The sequence below is a fragment of the Hyalella azteca genome, unplaced genomic scaffold (genome assembly GCF_000764305.2).
Source record: "Hyalella azteca isolate HAZT.00-mixed unplaced genomic scaffold, Hazt_2.0.2 contig14630, whole genome shotgun sequence".
Classification (NCBI taxonomy): Eukaryota; Metazoa; Arthropoda; class Malacostraca; order Amphipoda; family Hyalellidae; genus Hyalella; species Hyalella azteca.
In genome coordinates, this window is record NW_025944508.1 from 172,998 (window position 1) to 179,564 (window position 6,567).

Genomic DNA, 6,567 nt, shown 5'->3' on the forward strand with positions numbered 1-6,567 from the left:
ACAATTCACAGACGCATCATTATCATAACTCGTACAATACTCACCATTCATCAGAGGTCTATGCAAATTCGTTCGTTTTGTATACTTAGGTCATGTAGGACACTTTGATTAGATGCTTTGATTGGAATTGTTCAATGATGCTTACGCACTTTCTTCGTCAGTGGGGCGTAGTTAATTAGAAAGATCGATACGCGAGAGGGATGATGGGAGGAGATATTGGCGGGAGTGGATGACAGCGTGAGGTGAATGATGGCATGAGGTGAATGATAGCATGAGGTGAATGATAGCATGAGGTGAATGATGGCAAGGGTTGATGATAGCATGAGGTGGATGATAGCATGAGGTGGATGATAGCATGAGGTGGATGATAGCATGAGGTGAATGATGGCAAGGGTTGATGATAGCATGAGGTGGATGATTGAGAGAGAGGTCGATGCGTGAGAGGTATGATGGAAGCAGATGACGGTGAGAGTGGATGATAGCACGAAGTTGGTAGTAGGATTATGGTAGAGTTCTCAAGGAAGAGGCAGATAAGGTCTCCCAAGAGTCCTAAAGTTAGGCTTACAATCGTAGCTGAAACTTGGGCCTATGCCAGGGAATTTTTAGACGGGCCTATATATACACAACTCTCCGTCCCAATCGGAGGTCTTATAATCAATAACTATTATGACATCGTGGATCATTGATCATCTACATGACGGTCTTTTTTGTCTATCAATAATATAACTTTATTGGGATTAACATCTTACAATTTAGATAGAATAATGTAATTCAATTCATAAACGCTGCGATCTAAAATTGAGGTTCACAAAAATGTTATTTAATATATAAATATGATGCGTTTCATGTTATTTATTCGGAAAAAAATGTAAAATTCTAGAATTTCGAGAAAATTGGTTGGTAAGCAAACAAAAAAATTAATTTTTTTCTCCTAAAATGGTTATTGGTTAATAACGGTTTTTGCTTAATAACGGTTACGTATAGGTTAATAATGGTTATTTGTTAAAGACGGTTGTAGTTTAATAACAGGTATATGTTAATAACAGTTATTTATTAATAACGGTTACTCGTTAATAACGGTTATTTGTAAATAACGGTTATTGGACTATGACTGCCTATATTGGTCCAATTGGTTCACATACTCAGCCGTGCCTGTCTTTGCTATAGGAATAATTTGAGAAGCTATGGAATTAATCTAGTTGTATTAATAGAATTAATATCGATGGATTTAGTATTAATTTTAATTATGTATACAAGTTATTAAATGCTTAAAATGATACCTGTGACGACGTAGTCAGCCGACCCTGTCTTTGCTATTGGATTAATTTATAGACTAATATTACTAATTACCAGAATTTATGATTATTTATAACTTAAGGATAAATTCAAGCTATATCTACATGCGCAGAACAATACCTGTGACGACGTAGTCAGCGGACCCTGTCTTGCCCAGGAGGTTGAGAGGCACGGCAGCGAACTGGCCGTTGCCGCCGCCCTGCATGAACAGGATCCGGTAATTGTCGGGAATATTCCTGCACAAGAATCGGGAATTAGAACAATAATAATAATGACAATTAAAGTGATAATTCGATAATTATTAACATAAAATTTTTAGTAAATATAATATCAACCATACCAAAAAAATAAATTAATATTATTAACCGATAATTAATAATAATAAATACCGGTTATTTATTAGAGACAAACTATTATTTAAAATTCAAGAACATTGTGAATTTTTTCGTAAAGGAAGAAATGGATCAATAAAACTTCATTTGACGACGAAACAATGCTCCAGTATTAAAAGCGCGTGGCAAAAGAAATAAGTGTACAAAAATTTGAATGTAATCCGGTACTTCAGAGATGATACCTTACCGCGATTTGTCAAAAATGAATATTATTATGACTGAAAACTTAAAAAAAACTGGTAGGAATGTAAATAGAATACAAGCTCAATGAAGTCTACCTACAATGAAGTCCACCATCACAAAATCGGAAGAACATTTGAAGGTGAAATGGAAACATTCCAAGATGTGGAGGGACAACGTTATATGTATGTTTACTACGTGAGTATGTCTTGTAACATAAACTGTGCCGCAACTCATGCTGGAGAATCAGCACTAAATTGTAGGAGAATTTTGATCAAATTTAATGATTAAAAACTCGCCGTTCTTTTACTGAAGTCTTCATTCTAATCAAAATATGTTAAATTTTCTCGATATCTTCATTCCTTCTAAATTCTTACTTATTTTCGATTCAAAGAATCATATTATATCAAGTCTTCGATGGAATATAAACACAGAAGATTTTCTGGAACTGACAGCAAAGCCCTGGCGTTGTTCTTGGCCTTCTCGAGTATGTCCTTGAAGGCGGGCGACCTGTGGCTGATCTCCAGCACACCCACCCCTGTCGTGCCGTAGCTCATCACATCCTCTGACACTTTCTTCAGTACCTGCAACACAACAACACAAATTCTCTTCAGCACCTGCAACACAACAACACAAATTCTCTTCAGCACCTGCAACACAACAACACAAATTCTCTTCAGCACCTGTAACACCACAACACAAATTCTCTTCAGCACCTGCAACACCACAACACAAATTCTCTTCAGTACATGCAACACCACACAATAAATTCTCTTCAACACCTGCAACGCCACAACACAAATTCTCTTCAGCACCTGCAACGCCACAACACAAATTCTCATCAGCACCTACAACACACGTCACCACAAACTCTCACTCAACCCGTCTTTGAATTCCAAGATTTCCTCTATTGTAAATGTTCTATCGTGTGATAAATACGTTATTCGTAGATTAAAACCCGCAGTGCGAGAGCAAAATACAACCTGTAATGTTGATTTTAAGTAACAAGCAATATTCTTACTAAACACTGACTTTATAAAGGCGAATTCAATATTTATTTAATTTTGGAAGGTTGCCGCTTAGCGTCAAATCAATCTATCTAATCTAAACAAAATCAATATATTGGGTAATCATTTCAGCCGCTTCAAAAATACACTATCCGAAATAGTTTTTAATGCTTATTTAAATTTCTACAGGGGTTGAAACCCTCTCAAGTAGCAACTTGGATGCACTTGCCATGCACGGGTTGAGGTTGAGCCTGTTTACTTAGTCAGACGTGACCATCGTGCAACATGACCTTGAATGCTAGTTGCCGCAGCGATGCAGCAGCCGCAGCTATCCAATGCGGCGGCTGCATGGATCTCGCTTCATAGCGAGGCAAGTTGGCTATTGGTTATAACCGTTATATGGTTCAAACCTTACCATGCATCACACGTTGATAGACTGAGGTAAGAGATTGAACTGCGGTTACTAAAGTGATTTTATTCTCCTCGTTGATGACCTATAATGAAATGGTTCAAATGTTACAACAAAGTTATTGACGAATGACGAATAGTACTTCATTCGATCAATTCTATCATTTCTATGAACAAGTTGTGTATCGAGATAGCAAGTAAACGTATTAGTAACAGTTATACTGGAAGCACCGCACAACTTTAATATACCGTAACGCATTAAATTTAATATCACCACGAATACGAAAATTTATTGCTGAAATGTGATATTATTTGCATTACAGCTTACATGCCATGACAGCGTGCGCCGTGCGGTATGAATTTAGGGAAGGCTGCTCAGCCCATGAGAGCGGTGAGTGGCGTGTGACAAGTCTTGTTGCTTGTTAATCTTTACTGCATCGTGAAACAGTTCTTGCGTAAACTTTAGATCTCGTACATAATAACTAACAACTGTGCAGCACATAGCCATAAGGCGTACCGCAGTTAAGAAACACGGCGACGGCTGATGTCAACGAGGAAGGCCCGATACCGGTACTTCTAATACAGCTAAAGTTATTAACACGTCACAGATTAACTATCATTACATGAATTAGGAGACCAAAGGTGCAATTAACTCGCGTTTAATGCATAAAAATCTACAAAAATGAACGATTATATTAGTTTAAAAAACCTTTCACAACCACATGCATAATTAAGTGGATTAACAAAGTTTCAAGTTTCTGATCTACGAAAAAGTTTTTTTACATGAAAACAAGAGCAAAATGAGCGAATCAAAGAGTTCTAATTTCCTACAAACAAACTCTTAGCGGATAATAGCTTTTGAATACAGTGTTCCGAAATCCGACATAATGGCGAAAAAATATGAATTACGTTTAGTAAAATTTCGATTTCTAACAAACATATAAATTCACGTTTAATCGTTTAAATACTACCTTCATATGACCTAAGTTGTCATAGAAACAATTGCAAATCTTTTTTCAATTAACTGGGTCATCATTATCACTCGACACGGAATAAACCCACCCTAAACCTAAAGGAAAACGTAATTTACTGTAGTAGCTATCGTGACATTTTTTATCACTATTTGGTCATATATAAAGTAACTACGTGGCCCCGGCCGTACAGTAAACGTGCGTTTCAACTTTCAACAAACTTAGGTTTTTGTCTGGAATAAGCCGGCTTACCTCGTCGGGTATTTTTGATGGTCCACCAGCGAAGTAGCTTACAGGCATAGCTGTGTGATAAAATTTAACACCACAAACAAATAGGGAACATACACGTGATCAGAAACACAGAGCTCTGGGCGGCACAACCACTCTCCTCGGCGTTCCGTTTCGTATGCCAGTCGCGGCCTGGCCGCAGGCATCGGGCTACAGAATGCAGACTTACGAAACGAGCCAGAAAGTAGAGAATGTTTTCCCAATTTGCCTATCACTATTCAACAACAGAACAATAAATTTCATTTTTACTGATAAAAATTCTTCGATCTTTCGATGAAATATTATTTGCCAATCAATAAATAAATTAAGCAAAAACCAAATTTCCACCAAATGGATGTCTGGAACTACAAGAAATTTCTCGTTAGAAGGCAACACTGCTCCAATGTTTCAGAGCCACAAGACGTCGGTACGCTGCCAGAGAATGAGGTGAAAAAGGTGGCTCAACCGGTTCTGCTACTGCATTTCCCGTTGACCGAGAAGCACTCGCGAACATCGAAAAGTTTAATCGGAGATTAATGTGTTGATAAACTATTGAGTGTAGCTACCTGAGGTCGTTTGTACGCAACAGATAACATTTTAAAGTTGTCGTACGTGGCGGCAACTATCAGTGCAACTCATTTTGCACTCGCTAGAACGGAATTCAACGGTACTTTTTTGGAAGTAGGCGTGTGACAATATTGCTCCGGTTACTCATGTCAGGAGTGCCGATTACTAGTAAATCTGGCTAGTGACGGTCGCTTGGTGACTATCCGGCAAGTAACCCTGTACACACGAGGAGAGTAGAAGGTGTCGCTATCTTCTCGTTCGCGCCCGCCAGTGCGTCGTTAGAAGCCGTCGAGTGAGGTCTGTGAAGATGGATAGTGTGATCACTTTCAACAACTCGAGTCTGTACTGCTTTTTTTATACTCTATATTCTAGCCCTTAAAAATACAGCGCCGGGAACAACTAAACCCTAACTAATAAGGTCTTCTTTCCATTTCAGAATACTCGTTTCTCTCTTCATTTTGTTGGAGTAATCATCATGGCAAACATTATACTTTATTTCATATTTTTGGAATATTTCAAAGAATAATTGAATATCGTCTGGAATCCACTTTGTTTGATTCCTCTTAGAAACATTGTCGTTCAAACAAGCCATGATTCACTTGAGCCAAAATACTTCACAGGAGCGGCACAGAACCTCTCACCATGGCTGCATCAGCGCTACTAGCCACTTCTCCAAGACTCCAGCCAAGATCAATACATCGTTGTCCTTCTCGGCCGCGTCTCGGGCACTTGCCGGCGCATGCCTCTGAAGCGGCTGAACCCCTATACATGAGGCTAGTAGCGTGGACAGTTCAAGCGGCGGATGAACTAGCGGCTAGTACTATCCCTGTGTACAGGCACCTTATACTATTTTAGAAAAAAAACGCACTATTGTGCTCGCCATGTCCGTCCGTCCGTGACTTCACGTTTCCGACGACGAGAAAATGCGCTCTCTGTCACTCACTGCAGTGAGTACTGAGTTATATTTTTTTGTAAAATTTGTGTACTTGACTGGCGTTACAAATATATAAGGGTTGTTAGGGTGCGTATCCAGGATACTTATAATAATAATAATAATAGCGGTTTCAGCGTTTAGTAGGCCGTAGGCCTGTCGCCGATTCTGAAACGTCGCAGAATATTCACAGCATTTTGAGGTCTCGAACTCTCAACTCACTGCTACAATTCTGCTGGGCTTGACCACCCGGCCTCCTTGCCGATTCTGACCAGAAACTGGCGCACAGAGCTTGGATCGAACCCGCGCCTCTCTGCGCCGGGACGCCTGTCGGAGACTTCCACTGCCGTGCTTCGAATGGACTATCATGATCCCTTCCCTGAAAAACGTAGCCTACAACACATCTCGACTGTAACGTTATCAGCCGCATGCCACCAGACAGATCACATCCATTGAATTAGATCAATCAGCCCACAGGAAAATAAGCCTGGCGTCGTATGGCCCAGCGTCGTCTGCCAACACGCGAAAAATTTTTACACCACCCGGAC